This window comes from Pteropus medius, unplaced genomic scaffold (assembly GCF_902729225.1).
Source record: "Pteropus medius unplaced genomic scaffold, Ma_sr-lr_union100, whole genome shotgun sequence".
NCBI lineage: Eukaryota > Metazoa > Chordata > Mammalia > Chiroptera > Pteropodidae > Pteropus > Pteropus medius.
Genome location: NW_024352787.1, coordinates 30,008,151 through 30,024,502, shown reverse-complemented (window position 1 = coordinate 30,024,502; position 16,352 = coordinate 30,008,151). Strand labels below are relative to the sequence as shown.

The 16,352-nt window shown below is 43.8% G+C and overlaps 1 pseudogene; it reads left to right on the top strand.

The window, feature by feature from the left end:
• The first annotated feature begins 11,444 nt into the window (after positions 1–11,444).
• LOC120591945 (uncharacterized) lies at positions 11,445–11,563 on the top strand (annotated as a pseudogene).
• The last annotated feature ends 4,789 nt before the right edge of the window (positions 11,564–16,352 follow it).

Here is a 16,352-nt window from a genome sequence, read left to right as displayed (position 1 = left end):
AAGGCCTTTACGAAATAGATTCTGACTTTTGACTGGCTGGACAGGCCCTAAAAGTCTAGAGCACTAAATGCTTTGCTACGAAAATAGTGGAAATGAAGACACGAAACCCAGATCCTCATGGGTACCATTTTGTCGGCAGCACTTCAGGTCCGGCTGCCCAGAGAGGACCACGCGCCCCCCAATTCCGGAAGGCAGGGGAACTTTCTGTTTCCAGCCCTTGGCAAGGTGTCCTGGGAAGCCACCCACCCTCTAGTGCATTGAGGTAACCCCTCTGCCTGACTTACGCCAAGGGCTGTGTGAGCAGAGAGCGTAGGCTGCGTGTCAGGTCTTCAAGATGTGTGTGCTCAGCAGTCACTGTGAGAGGTAACCGTTACTTTGCCTTCTCTCATGATGGGCAGATGTTTAAATGTTGGGACGCTTTGGCTTTCTGCTTATTTGGTTTTGTGTTTGCGCATCTACTGTTGGTGTTTCTGAATCATGGGCCATTCGAGTGAATTCCTGACTTTGCAGTTAGTAGTCCTGCTTTTCCACTTTCTGCTTTAAGGTTTTTGTCATGGGCTATGGGTCAATGGCAAGCATATCAGACCGAGTCCTGTAAATTCATGGTGACATAGAAAAGTAGGAACTTTCTCCTGTGTTGTTTAGAAAGATCATTAAATGCATAAAACCTTAGACAGCCATATCAAATAAGGAGTCCAGGCTTCTGACAAATCAGGCTGCATTTGATTACAAGAAGGGAGGACATTATTAAAAATCAACAATAACCGACTACTTCTGAGCTTCACTGCCCCTGGCCGGGGAAGTCGCCCTGCCAAATTCCGAATGGATCTAAACCAGGAGACTGTGTCACCGTGGAGAGGAAACTGTAATCAGGAATCTTCTGAACTTCTGGGGCTCAGAAAACTCATTTTCAAACAAAGCCGCTGGGTTCAGTGATTCTCACCCTGTGTGCTAATGAGTGTGGCTGGCTCTGTAAGTGAATCGATCGTACTCTTCAGGGATTTCTGTGGAAAAGCTGAGCCCCAGTAGAGAGGTCGCTTTCTGAAATAGCAAAGCCTACTCTGCACCTATGAGAATATCACCCGGTGGGGTTTGGGGGGTGCGTTCAGGCCTGTCAACCCCGCTGCCTGTGCGCATGGCTGTCGGCTCGTCCCCAGAGCTATCGTTCCTTCCCAGGCTCTCTAGGGTGCTATGAGGCCTAAACAAAAAGCTGAGCATAAAAGCACGTTCTTCCTATGGGACTCTTGTGACCGGATGTGTGCTGCATGTTCAGTGTTGCTCTAGCCTTCCTTGTGATACTGTGAGGTTGGGGTTATTTTTGGTTTACAGATTGATGTGCTGAGGTGACAGTTCAGCTCACCTGTCCAGGTGACATAGCCCCTGGGATCATCACTGTATGCCGGCAGCACAGAGGAGCAAAGACTGTCCAATCATTTTCATCCCTTTGTGTGCATTCAAAGGTAAGAACAGCTTTGACCAGTGGGTGTAGCGGAAGTGGTGTCTCGCTGAGCCTAGCCAAGGCCTAAAGGGGCACAGAAGCTTCTGCTTTGCTCTCTTGGGAGCCCCGGGTTAACATAAAAGAACGACTGACCTCCCTAATCCCCAGCTGAGACCGTCTGACTTGCGGAGCTGTGGGAAATAATGAGCCATTGGTTGTAGGCCACTAAGTTTGTGAGTGGTTTGTTATGTAGTAATAGGTTATACGTTTTCAGCTCATTTGGAATACCAAGGAGGCTGATTGCTGGATCGAATAATGAAAATATGTTTAGTTTTGTCACAATTGTTGTTCTAAGTGGAAGTACTGTATTTCATCCCACCAGCCATGAGTGAGAGTTCCTGGGGCTCCGCATCCTCACCAGCATCTGACATTGTCAGTGTGATGGCCATTCTCAGTGGTGTCTCATCATTGTTTTCATTCGCGTTTCCCTGCCGACATTTGAAGTGGAACATTTTTTTTTAATATGCTTATTTGTCATTTATATATCTTTGGTGGGGTGTCTCTCCAGATCTTTTGTCTATTTCTTAATTGAGTTGTTCATTTCCTTATTGTTTACTGAGTTCTTTGTATATTCGGATAATAGTCTTTTATAAGGCACGTATTTTGCAAATATTTTCTCTCAGTCGGTGGCATGTCTTCTCAGTCTCACGGCATTTTCTCTCACAGAACAGAGCAAAGCAGAACTTTTTGATTTTAATGAATTCCAGCTAGTCAATTATTTCGTTCACAAATTGTGATTTTGGTGTGTATCTACAAAGGTATCGCCATACCCAAGGTCATCTAAATTTTCTCCTGCGTTATCTTCTCGGAGTGTTATAGTTTTGTGTTTTACATGTAGGCCTATGATCCATTTTGAGTTAATTTCTGTGAAGGATGAAAAGTTTGTGTCTGGATTTATTTTTTTTTTGCATGGAGATGTTCATATGTTCCATTAGCATTTGCTGAAGAAACTATCTTTGCTCCACCGTATCGCTTTCGCTCCTTTGATAAATAAAGAACAGCCTGCTATATTTCTGTAGGTCTGCTTCTCGCTCTCAAACCTATTCCATTGATATGCTTGTCTTTTCTTTCACTGATACCACATAGTCTAGATTACTGCAGCTCTATCGTAAGTCTTGAAGTTGGGTAGCATCAATCCTCCAACTCTATTCTTCTCCTTTAATATTGTGTTGTCAATTCTGGGTCTTTTGCTCCTCCATATATACTTTAGAATTAGTCTTTAGAGCCACAAAGTAATTGGCTGAGATTTCGAATGGGATTGCATTGAATCTATAGATCAAGTTGAGAAGAACTGACATCTCGACAATATTGAATCCTCCTATCCATGAACATGGACTATCTCTCCATTTATTTAGTTTTCTAATTCCTTCCATTAGAGTTTTATAATTTTTCTCATATAGGTTGTACATAGTTAGATGCATATCTAAATATTTAATTTTTGGTTGTAAAAAATTAAATATTTATATATACATGTGCTCTTTGTAAAGAGTACCACATTTTAAATTTCAAATTCCACTCGTTCATTGCTGGTATTTAGGAAAATGACTTTTGTATCCTACTACTTTGCTATTATCACTTATTTGTTCCAGAAGTTTTTCTGTTGCTTCTTTCATATTTTCTACATAGAAAGTCATGTCATCTGTGAACGATGACAATTTTATTTCTTTCTTTCCAATCTGTGTATTTTGTCTTTCCTTTTCTTGTCTTATTGCAAAAAGTAGGACTTTCCAGGACGATGCTGAGGAAGAATGGTGAGAGGGACTGGTTTCTGACCTGCGTGGGAGCATTTTAGTTTATCACCACCGAGTGTGTTAGCTGTGGGTTTTCATAGCTGTTAGAATTCAGTTCTTATCTCTTCAGTTTTTATGGCTTCCTGTCAGCTTTGTCTCTTCCCGGCAATGCATTTTAGTGTGGCTTCCTTCTCGTACCACGCTCTAGATCCAGGCAGTGTGGGCTCTCTCTGGAGCTTTTCCTACATCAGCGTGCAGCTAATGTAGCCATCTGTCAGTGAGGCCCCGATGTCACTGGCTGTCGCTGGGCTGATGAGCCTGGGGTCCATTCTGAGCCACATCGTGAAGGCGGAGGTTGTGTTCCATGGAGCCCACGCACAGCGTACTTACCGGTGATGTACATTCTACAAATAGAAATCCATCGTGGGTAAATGGAGCCTCCCTGCTTACTAAAATATTTAATTAATCCAGTCATGCCATTTCCAATCTTCGGTAGATGAATGGAAGGATTCCTTGCAGTCGAATTGAGCACTTCGTTTACATAGCCATCTGCTCCAGTGGGAGAGTGTCCTGTGAAGCCTGCCCAGCTCTGGCTCTGCTGCTCACTTCATTCAGCTTTGGCTACTTGTTTTCAAAGTACCAGGAACAGAAGCCTGAGCTATATGAGAAAAAAAAAATGAATGGCGAAACGTGTGTTTGGCTCCATTCATTACTGTGGGATGTGTGTGGGTGCGTGTGTGCATGTGTGTGTTAATCATGGGAAGGAAAAGCATGTTTAGGATTTTCATGGGGACCTAAAAGATTAGAGCACAAAGAGAATTTGAAAACAATTTTTCCGCTCTCTCACAGTTGAGACTAAAATTAAACAGCACGTACATACTGACGTTAATTCACCAGTTACTTTCACTTTATCTTTAAACGTGTTGAGGACTCCCTGGGGGTCTGGAAATAACTTGAACCAGAGTCACAGCTCCCAGTTCTCAGTGCCTGAGCTCTCTCCTCTTGAATTTGGTTTCTCATTAATTGTCTTTTTTCCCTCCCTCCTTTCTTTCCTTCCCTCCATCTTTCCTTTCATTTTCCATAAGTTAGAGGGCGTCAGTTCCTCTGAATATATTCTCGCTGCATTTTCTTTCCATTTTACATACCTTCAAGTTTACAAAGGGGTTGCTTTGGCGTTGACCAGATTTACAAAACCACTGAGACTATGTCTCTCATTTCCAAATAACAATATCACAGCAGCGTTCTCATCACCTGCTCCTTCCCCGTCTCAGTCTCTGTCTCTGCCTACCCCCACTCTCTCTCACACGCACTCACATACAGGTGCGTGCGCCAGTGCGAAAGTAGTCTTTTAATCAAATGGAGGCTTTTCCTGATATGATTGCTAAGTTATCCATGTTTTGCATTTCAGCCATCCCCAAACCCATTCAACTCTTGGGGCCCCTGTGGCCCCAGAATTAACTTGGTTAATAGCCCAGCAATTTTCTTGAATCACTTCCTAAAAAAAAACCCATAAAGGTAAAAAAAAAAAAAATTCTCTATTAACATTTCAAAAAACCCAATTAATTGACTCAAAGCGCCTCAGGGAGGAGAATTTTTCCCAATTACAATCAGCTCTGTTTTGAATAGGAATTTAAATCCTTCTTTCTGCAGAAGCTTGAAGGTGAGGTACCCTATTTTTTTGTTCACAAAGCTGAAAGTATAAACAAATCCAATGAGATTCATATGCACAGCCTAGAGCATGGTGGATGAGGCCTCCTGGAGACTCTAACCAGGTCAGAGACAGAGAGAGAGAGAGAGAGAGAGAGAGAGAGAGAGAGAGAGAATGGCACTGAGAGAGAGAGGAGAGAGACCAGCTCACTAACTGCAGCCTTCAATCCTCTACCAGCAAATTCGCACAAGACGCCCAGTTTAACTGTGGACTGGTTGGTAGCTGTGACATACAGATTGAAGTCCCTTTGAACTGGGTCCACTGAGCAGGAGAGAAAGGTGTCTGGTGCACGTTATTCTACATCTTCAGTCAGCCGGAGTGACCAGGCAACTCATCTGTGGCTTTATCTGCTTTTGTTACAGCCAACGAAGTGTATCCTACTTGAGACAATAAGAAACGCTGAGGAATCCCTTCCTAATAAGGCCAGCTACTTGGGGGTGGGGGTGCTGGTATGAGGTGGGAGTCTAGCACTTAGCATTTATTTTTTGAAGAGGACATTTTGCTTTCTCCTCTCATTTTTCTGTTGAAAAGCAGGGAAAAGCCACACTGCTTGCACCCCGCCCCCATGCCTTGATTCTGGGCTTTGTGTCTGGGGATTGGTTGGGGATAGACTTGCCAGTGAGATAATCACAGCTCATCCTGGTGGGGAGCTGGGCTGGTGTTAACCCTTCGAATGCCTGAGGACAGAGGGTGAAGGCGGGAGACACGGGCCCTCGCCAGTGTGCGGACTCCGGCCAGACGAGGGACGGGACCGTGGACGAACACACACGCTCTCCCCACAGTGATTTTTTAAAAGTGAAACTAATTACATTTCTGTTTCTAAAACTGACATTTGATTATTATGTAAGACGAAAAACAATAGGAAAAAATTCACAATTCCAGCCTTCTTTGGCACCTGTTAATTATGGTGGTTAATGTGATTATCATTGATTATAATTAGTAATATAGATAATTTAGTGAGCACGGTGCTAGGTTCTCCTTAAAGGTTCTCTGCAAAGCCAGCCTATACTTTGTACAAGTGTCCTAGAATATAGGTATTGTTTTCTTCATCTGGTCGACGAGGAAACGTTTTGCATATTTTTTCAGGTTTTATTTTTCTGTGGGCGTTTAACTGTACTTAGGTTATGCTTTTGTATTCTTACACTTTTCCCACTTAACAACGTGAGAAGCTCCATATTTCCACAAATCGCATTTTAAGAAATTTTAGATTCAATTTATTTAAACTAAAAAGAACCCCGTTTACTAATTTCTTCCACCCCACATTTTTAGGTGACTTTATAACCTTACACACATAATATCGTTATCCATTTCTCTGTGTCTGTATATTTATGTACTTGCAAAAGTTTTCTCTTGCAAATAAAATAGCATTACAGATATCTTTTGTGCACAAAGCTAATTACTCCTTTATTGCCAGAATTTCCCAGACTTTGAACACTTTCGAGGCTGGCGATATGTGTGCATATACTTGTGGAGATTTACCTTGCCAGTGTTGATCAAAAGCCTTTTGCTCAGAGACGACAGCATGTCCAAGTCTATCACACGTGTTTTGTTTTCATAATCCACAATACGTGCCCCAAACACACTTAGGTAATCCTAAGGACATTGCCCTTTAAATGGCCGTTATTCCCAGCAAGTGCTCCGCAGGGTGGGTTTGTTGTTTCTACAGTTTTCCACTTTTTTAAGAATTGTGATTTAAAAGTTTTTATACCTTTTAAGGTAAACAATAAAAGTATTTTCTTGTCCCGCAAAAGGAAATAGAGATGGACAGAATCCTTTCTTAGTTTACTTACTCCTGTCTTACCCCAAATGTCAGAAATGAATATTTAGGAGTTTGCCTACAAGCCTCCGAGATCGAGATCCACATTCGGAGGAAATGAAATCTGATGACCGGTCCACCTGTGACAAGGAGAACAGGTGTGTGTTCACACCTCTCTTCCTCACTGAGCTTGCCCGGTAGGATGCTGTCATTTCGGCTGGCCCGTGGCGCTCCGTCCGTACCACCGTTGGTGAAGACACGATTGTGGGTGCTGGCGGGGGGGTGATTCTCGGAAGGCCGTGGGAGTCTTAGAGGCTGGGGAAGCGGGGGACCACCATGCAGCTCCCCTTCTGTAGAGGATGGCTTTGGAACCGAGTATCGATGTTTGTGTAAATACGTGTGGGCTTTCTCCACCCCCGCTGGCTTGTTAGCTCAGGTTCGTCATTGTCCTCATTGTCCTCATTGTCCTCATTGTCGTCATTTCGGCACTTTGTTTTCTTTGGTTTGCCTGATGGAATGGCCGGATAACGTCTCTCCTTTCTGGGACCTGTTTCGGTAACTCTGGACACTTCGTCGGCAGCAAGTCGATTTTCCGGAACCTCAGCTGAATGCTCTGGCTTATTCTCCAGCCTCCGTTCTGATTCTCCCGTCTCTGTTGCGATAGGTTTGACGGCAAAGCACTTCCTTGGGAATCTGTGTTCAAGTCTCTCCTCCAGCAACTTCCTTTTCCTTCTGGGCTTCAGTTTTTGATGTTCCCCAGACTTCGGCAGTCATATGAGTTGACTGACAACGATGCAGTCTGAACACCCCCTCCCAGGAAAACCTGATTAGTAATTCTGGGAAGGTGCCTAAATCAGTCAGTCTGTCACATGGGTACCAAGTTTAGGAAGCAGCAGACCAGCTAGACTGCATCACAGCGTGTGGGCCAGGCTTCCCCTGCCTTGGGGGCTTGTTAAGAATGCTGACTCTCGCTCGGGTCCCACTGCAGGCCCCAGATGGGACTGTGCCCCAAGCGAGTCACAGGACATGAATTTCTGAGAAGGATGGGCTATGTGATCTCTCGGGTCAAAAACACAGAGATTTGAAGACTTTCTTCCATTTTCCAATGTCATTTCCGGCTCTTTCCCCATCCTTCTTCCCCTGACGTGCTGGAGAAACACTTTCTGTGATACGTAGTGATATATTGTGTTCGGTGAGTTTTCCATCTCTCTGCGAAGGGGCTTTGTCTGCTGAGGGGAATCGGGACACAGAGGGTTAAACAAAAAAACACATTACCATAGGACAGCTGCCAAGGCATCACATTCTGAAATCTGATAAATGAAAAATGGGCATGGTATCAAATTTAATCACATTTGTATTCAGATGTTGTTGAGAGCAGACACTGATTTATGAACTAGCAACAGACACCAGATTTCCTGCCCATATTATATACATATGAATGGGCGGATGGATGGATAGATAAACAGACAGTGAAATTATGTTGCAAATTACATGGCACCAGACCTGTTTATAACTTAGATCTCATCAAACTGATATTAAAAAATACTATAGATATAACTTTTTTTTTTTTTTTCCCTAGGGAGTGGCTGTTGGTTTATGTTCACTCCAATGAACAGATTTCTTTCAAAAGATATTCTTTCTTAATTTGGGTAATGTTGAAAATGGTGAAAATGGTCCTGCTTTGCCCCAAGGCGTTAGACTGTTTGTCTACAGAGAATATTCTTCATGAGATGGAGAGGCATAGAGGACAGTTCTGTCATACACACCTTCTCTTCCACACCTTCGTTAAAACGCCAGTGGGGCACGGGGCTGGGCGCATCTGGGGCTCCTTGCTGAGGCTGAGGCTCTCAGAGGGGCTGTGAGGTGTTGAGGGGCGGGGGGAGCACTCAGCACGGGCTAGTAATGAAGAAGACGAGCAACTTTATTCTCAGCAACCGAGGAAAGACAAGATTCTGTGTTCCTCAGGCATTCACAGTTTTAAAGAGAAATCAGTCAGGTGATAAGACTGTTTTGGGACAGGTCATTGCTTAGCATCACCAAAGACATCTAGCCGTCTTGCCGTATGATCGCTTTACCGTGGCCTCTGTCTGTCCACGCCTTTTCCTTGCAGAGATGTCTCAAATTTGGCAAATCACATCTTCTCATCTTTTAGCGGTCACATAGATATATGCACTCCCTTTTAACAAACATGTATTGAGACCCTGTGTTGGACTGTGCACAGGAACTATAGAAATAGAAATATAGAAATAAATCACAATACTTTAAAAAAATGTCCAAGATTACGAAACTCACAATTTGTCACCTAAAAAACCAAACAAAACAAAAGCGACAACAACAAAAAACGCTTCATATCTAAGGACAAGTCAAATAAATGTAGGCAATTTCAATACAACTGAGAGGAGTAACTGAATTCGGCACAGGAAGCTAGAGTGGCCCAGAGCAGGGACACCTACATGTGACTGGGAAGGGACAGGCTGAGGAGTTCTGGAATAGGTCGCATTAAAGGGAGTCCTAGAGGATGAAGTATCTTCTATTTGTCCTTGAACAGACAGAAGGGTTGGCATTCCTGGTTGAGACCCAGGGAGGGGCCCAGCATTCCTGGGGGGAGAAACCGCGGAGGTCGGGACAAGCGTGACAGTCAGGGGACAGTAAGCAGCTGTGCTGTGACTGGAATGAAAGTGTCTGTGATCTTGACCCTGAGGAACGGGGTAGAAAGAGTGACGAAGCAACAGTCACTGTAATGTGGCCGTGAGCAAGTGCTCGGATTTACTCTTTGGGGAAAAAATCATGATGATCACCCCCTGAACAAACAGAGTGGGGTGATGTGAAGGTCGAAGGACGAAAACCATGGAGACCGGGCCCGCGTGGGACAGAGGGTTTCGAGACAAGGATCCGGGATCGAGAAGTCACAGAGATTCAGCACCAAATGGATGCGGTAGATGAAGGAGAGGGGATTTTAAAAAAAGGACGCCTCCTTCGGATTCTAGGGAGCTGGCCGCACCATTTACCGCACGAGGACACCCCGAAGAAGGAGTTTGCTTCGTTTGTATTGTGATCTGATTTGGGTAGAGGTGGTGTCGACATGAACCTCCTCCTCCGTGGAGCATCCCTAACGATCTCAGCTGGAAAGTCCTCCCCTTCTGTGCTCCTGCAGGAAACAGACCATAAATTGCCCATTGAGAATTCATTACTACTCTGAATTTGTAGTTCTGTTTTCTTGTGTTGTCGGATCTTCTTAATTAAATGATCTCCTCCTTCAGGGGAAACTGTGAATTATTTTTGTTGGATCGTTCATAGAATCCGACGCATTGTGTTGAAGGTAGAGAGTGCTGGTTGATGTTTGTTAATCGATTTGTTGGATTTTTTTTTTTTTTTCACATAACACATTCCCAAGAAGGAGCCAAACCCTGAGTTAGGAAGCCATCTGGCAAACACAGCTTAAGAGAATGCGTCTCGGTTAGCACACGTTAAAGGTCTTCTTAAAATAGCTAACATTTATTGACCATTTTGCTACCTACGTACCAGGCATTGTGCCGAGCCCGTCTTATACGTTATCTCAAAACAATCTCGTGACAAAAGTGTTGTCAATGGTTGCATTTTAAAACTATGCAAAATAAAATTTAGAGAGAGTGAGCCATGTTTTGAAGTCAGTAAGTTGTAGACAGCGTTTCTATCCCGGACTTCTGCGTCTACCACTGTCCGCATCCAAACATACTGTCCTCCTCCTCTCTCCTCCTTCTTCCCTACCATCTGGAGGCTTGACATCCTAAGACTAGACGAACACGAGACTTACCCACAGCGCCCGCCCAGAGCCAGGGCTCGGATTAGAGCCCAGATCCGTGACCGTGAGCTTCCTACCCTCCTACACAGGCTTTAAGACAAAGCTATCGAACCAAACTTTCTGCTGAGCATGGTGGGCAATATAAAGACATTCAGGACCTGCTACATGTCCCCAGAGGCCTTATAGGCTGCTGCAGGACGCACAACACAAGTGATGAAGTGAGGTACTAGAGAATAGCAGTCCTAGTAAGACGCTTACAGATGGCACACCGCAGGAAGGGCGACAACACAGTGACCTCTCGTCCTTCAAAAAATATTGGAGAGTGTGATTCTTTCTTCAGTTGTGCACATCAAGACCACTCGATAGACTCCTCAGAGCCAGATTTCAGCCCCATGTCACCTATCGATAAGTAGTTATCGGTACATATTTCAGCAAGTAAAATCGTCAGTAGTGAAGTAAGCGAATGTGTGTTAGTGACCGTCCCACAGCTGCTTGATGACAAGATTGCTGAGATCCAGAAGAAACTGCTGAACTGAGCATGTATCTGGGAAGGAGGAGGATGAGAGAAGACTGGGCCGGATGACCTTTCCACCATGAAGTGTTCTTGCTTTTTTCGAGAGATCTGGTTTGTTACAAGAAAGCCCGGTCCCCTCAACCTCGCTCCAGGTGTTTATTTACAATTCTTCTCTGAAACGATTCTTACACGCATGAGGCCACCTCCTGGGGTAGATAGTTCTGGAAAACATTTTCTCCGGTTCAGCTGGCCCTGGATTCGAACCTCACAAGGACCGAGGGCTTTCAGTGCTATGCTCAGGACTCCGTGCCTGCCCCTCGAGAGAAAGCAGATTCTCCGCAGGTCATGAACCTAGTCATTCTGGATTCCAAGAAGTTCCTTCTTCCCATTAGAGAGATGAGTTCAGACTAGAACATGAAGGTCTTGCCTGATCTCAATATATATAAATAACCATGTGGTCTACAGCCATGCCACCCTGAACATGCCCGAGCTCGTCTGATCTCAGAAGCTAAGCAGAGTCGAGCCTGGTTAGTACTTGAATGGGGGACCACCTAGGAAGACTGGGTGCTGTAGGCAGAGGCGGGGGAGGGGAATAGCCATGTGAACAACAATTCAGGTCCGTATTAAATATCTTACAATTTTTAAAACCTGCCAGAAGCCAAATCTGCCAGAAAAACACTCTTAATTGGTATGGACAGTCCACAAAGACATGGTTGGTGGCTTGATGTTGGGGTCACGGAAAGTCACCTTGGATGCCATACTCACCGTTCCTGGAACCAAACAAAACTGCAGAGGTCCAGTGAAAGGCACGACCCTGAAAGTTCTGTGGCTACGGAGAAGTTGGATTTCCTGTTGACTTCGCCTCTAACACATGGATGACAGGCTGGAGTGATCAGACAGTGAGCAGAGGGACAGCTGTCTTCACGAGATCAAGCTCCGAAGTCAAATTTCTGATCCGAAGCCCAACTCCACTTCTTGCGTGTTGTGAGGCCTTGGGCAAGTCTTTTTGCTTCTCTGTGGCTCATGTTGGAAGTAAAATGTAGAATAAGCTGAAATAATTCTAAAATAGTTTCTAAATTTGTTGCGAGTATTAAATGAGCCAATACTCTTGAAGCTTCTAAGACAGAGTCTGGCACGAAGGAAGCACTCAGTAAATGTTGAAAATAAGAGAAAATCCCTAAAACGGAAGAAAAGAAAGAACCAGAAAACAACATTGAAGAATCGGAGAGATTTTGAGGAGAAGGTAAGGACATTTGGGAGAGATGAATTTTACCCTAGACTGGTTTCCAGACTAGACTGTGAAATCTTGAGCCTCAGCCTTGTCTTGCATGCTGGGCAGGACTCATCAGCTCTCAGCATGTGGAGAGATGCAGAGAGTGTCCTGTTGACTGATGTGCGAAGCTCACTGTGTGCTGACCTCTGGAGCTTGTAGGAGTGGACTGATGACTCATCTTCTGTGTGGCGGCCCCTCAGTATAGAGCCACGGTTTTCTAAATCCAGTCCCTGTTTTGATGACTGACAATTCAGCATCTGGCTGTGTGTGGTCTGGCTTCTGGGAACAACTTCAGCACCCTGCCTGACTGCCTGCAGCATGCTCCCACTGCATTGCTACCTAGGATTTCTCTAAGATCCATCTTCAGAACTGTTAGAGAAATGGAAAGCATTTCATAATTGGGGTACTGGGAATGTTGCTAAGAGATACAATATTTCATCTTAAACCAGGGCTGCGCAAACTGCCAGTTCATTCCAGAACTGAATTTAAGATCTGAACTAGCACAAACTCGCATATTGCATATAGAATTGTTTTTATCATCTAGATACCCCGGACTTGTCTGAAGACATCGGCTGAGCTACAGCATGAGATGTGACGTGACATGGTGAGCAGGTGGTGGCTCTTGCTCTCACGCTTCCCGCAAACACAGGTGCATGCAGAGACCCCGCCACACACACGCTCTCAGGTAGGACCCTCTCCTCTGACGGGGACCGTCTCTGTCCTCGGCCACAGACCATGTGCGACATAAACCTGCACTCAGTCTCATCATCACAGGTTCTCCAGCCTCTGCCACGGCACCTGGCATGTGGGAGGAATACTTACTACTCCGCAGTAATACTTAAACGAAGAGAAAAGTTAGACCACGATGAAGGGAAAGGCATTAGCCACGCCACAGATGTTAAGATCTCCATCTCAGGGGACCGGCAGTCGTGCTGGTATCTTTATGCTCTCTTGAATATAAAAGTCACAGTTTACCTTCCCTCTCAATGACCACGTACAAAGGTTTATTTATAATTAATACACCAAGTCCTTAATGAAGCAAACAAATGCCATCTTTCTTTTTCTCTGCGACACCAAGTCAGCATTTCCCCTGGTAAGAGCACTTTTTATCCATAAAAAATAAAAACAGTGATATCAGTTCGATGCGTCAAGATATTATCTCTTGCTACTCATAATATGTACTCAACCATCCTCATCACCTTTGTCATTGTCTCAGGATCCCGACCAAATGTGAGTTAGCAGAATTTAATACAAGGTACCAGGAAGATCTGGTTCGCTGGAGTGGCATGTAGCAGAAAACGTAATACTTTCTATGTCAACAGGGGACGCCTGCCTCTCTCCTCATCGGTCTGTGAGTGTAAGTAGGGGACAGTGCTCTGTTCATGTCTGCATTTCTAAAGCCACACCCAATTCCTGGACCTCGCCTGCTGCTTACAGGGTATTTCCTGAACGTTGAAGGAATACGTGGCCACTGCCTTGTGGGGTCCTTCATTCCCTCCTGTGGAGAGGGACACTGCCACCCGATGGGGCCCAAGGCCCTCCCAGCTCTGTTCACTATGCTGACACTAAGGATGTTGGCACCCAATGGATGTCTTACCCTCTGGGCAATGCACCAACAGACTTATTACCAGATAAAATGTTTGTAACCTGGTAAAATTTAATCACCACCAATATTTGAGTATACTTCTGTAGCTTCTTAAAAGAAGGTAGAAATAAAATCTTAATTATGAATCAAGGTTGAAAAGGCTTATTAAAGTCCTTTGAAATATTTTGATGTGTAAAAGTTTGTCTATAAATTCTAGGGAAACAAAACATGCAATTTTAATAAGATTTTGTGTTGAGAGAAAAAAAAAAAAGCAAACGTTTTCTTTTTCTTCTTTTGAACTTATACTAGAGTCTACACAGGCCCAAACAACGTTTTATAGAATAACAGATGTTCTGAGCTTTAAAATTCTTCAATTATAACTCTTAATCTTTTTTGCGGTCATGAACTTTTTGAAATTAATGAAGATAGAACCGTCTCTCTATGTAGACATGCCACACAGTTTTTCATTGAGGACATTACTATCTCCCTGGACCTTTTAAAGTAGTGATATTTAGTGGGATCAAGGGTCTAGATCCCGCTTCTAGCTCTGCCACTGCCTGGCGGTGTGATCATGGACAAATGACTTTCTCCGTTTTGTTTTTTTTTATTTTCCTTTGTGAAACAGGGTCATTGTGTAAAATGATCTCTTCACTCATTCTGGCTAAATTTTTCTACTTTTCTGTTTGAGCCATGTGCCACATAATGACGTTTTGGTCAACGGCGTACCATGCTTACGATGGCAGTCCCATAAGATCATACACATAGGCTGTGTGTATCCTGGACTATACCATCTGCGTTTGCTTAAGTGCACTCTGATGCTTGCCCATCACCAAGGTTGCCTTGTGACATATTTCCCAGGAGGCATCCTGTCCCTACTGTGGAATTTCCTTAAAGTATAAACAAGTAAGGAAGAGCAGAGGGAGCACCAATGCCTCACTCTATGCCAACCTGGAGTCACAGTAAGTTTCACCCAGTTACATTACAGGTTTAGTATAGCCTGGTTAAATGAACAAAATATGATGGAAGATTTTGATAAAGTTATGAAGATCAGGCTCATTGGGAAGTCACAGTAGGCATTGGAATGACATTATAATAGAAAATGGCATGCTTAACTGGACGTGTTTCAGAGATCTGGGTATAATAGATTTCACATCGTCCTAGAAGAAAAAAAAGCATCTAATTCTGTGAAATTCAGGGTGAGGACTAGAAGGACCATTGGCTTTGTGTGTCCTGTGAGCACTGGTGATGTTGGAGCTCAGCTGAAAATAAAAGTCCTTAGAATATGGGACAGTCTTGTACTCAGAAGTTTTGGAATTCAGATGGAAGAGTCTTATTTCTAAAAGGCTTTTCATGAACTCATTGAGCACGCTCTTAAAGCCACAGCCCTAAACCATCCACCTGCTGACCCATCGTTCCACTGGAATATAGTTCTCCCCACAGAACTGGCAATGTTTGTGAAGCTGTGTCTGTGAAGAATCACCTTCGTCTTCAGGACTCAGCTCCGCAGCTTCTGTCACACCTTCACGTGAGTAAAATGAACGATATTTGTTTTGAAGACCAGTACTTTTTTCCTTTGTTTATTTAATATTTTCCCATATGCCAAGCTCTGTTCCTCAACCGAAGCCCCTATCGTAAGCTGCTTCTGCCTCGCTTCATCCTGAATCTTTGTCCTTCGTCCATACAGAGACATGCATGACTGACAGCATTTGAGACTCCTACCTCTTACCAACAAAGTTCAAATTCCAATTAAGATCTCGTCCCTTCTTGGCTCCTCAGCACGTGGAGTAAAACTCTGGTACAGTATTTGTTCCATCATATATGTTATAATTAACTTTTTATTAGCCTTCTCTTCTAAACTCTAAATTTCTCTAGGGCAGGGACTGAATTATGTTTATCTCCTAAATACCAGCATCTGACAAACACATGCTTATTGAATAAATAGCTTAATTTGAAGTCTTAAACCAGCACTTGGAGAGGTCACGTTGTGAGATATGGAACTTCCTGTGGTCTATTGGAATCACACCACCATCCCTATTTCTATTTTTCCCCATCTCCATCTCTATCTCCATCTCTCTCTCTCTTTCTCTATCATCTCTATCTATCTATCTGTCTATCTATCTGTCTATCTATCTATCATCTATCTATCATCTATCTATCTCTTCTATCTCTATCTCTGTCTCTACTTCTATCATCTCTATGTTTAGCTATCTCTATTTATATATTTAAAAATTTCCTATATTATATTAGGTTATCATATTTATATTTATAGAATTTGGCTTAATGCATATTTTCTAATAGTGTATCTGTCTGTCAATCTTTGGACCATCTAAAAATAACGAAGGGAGTGATGTCAGCAAGATGGAAGGATGGGAGTTTTCGGTATTCATCCACTCACAGAAACATGGATTTTGACAAACACACACAGATAAGAGTACCTTTCTGGGTGCCTAGGAGTCCAGTGTAGAGACCCCAGCACCTCACTGAGGCAACACACACACACACACACA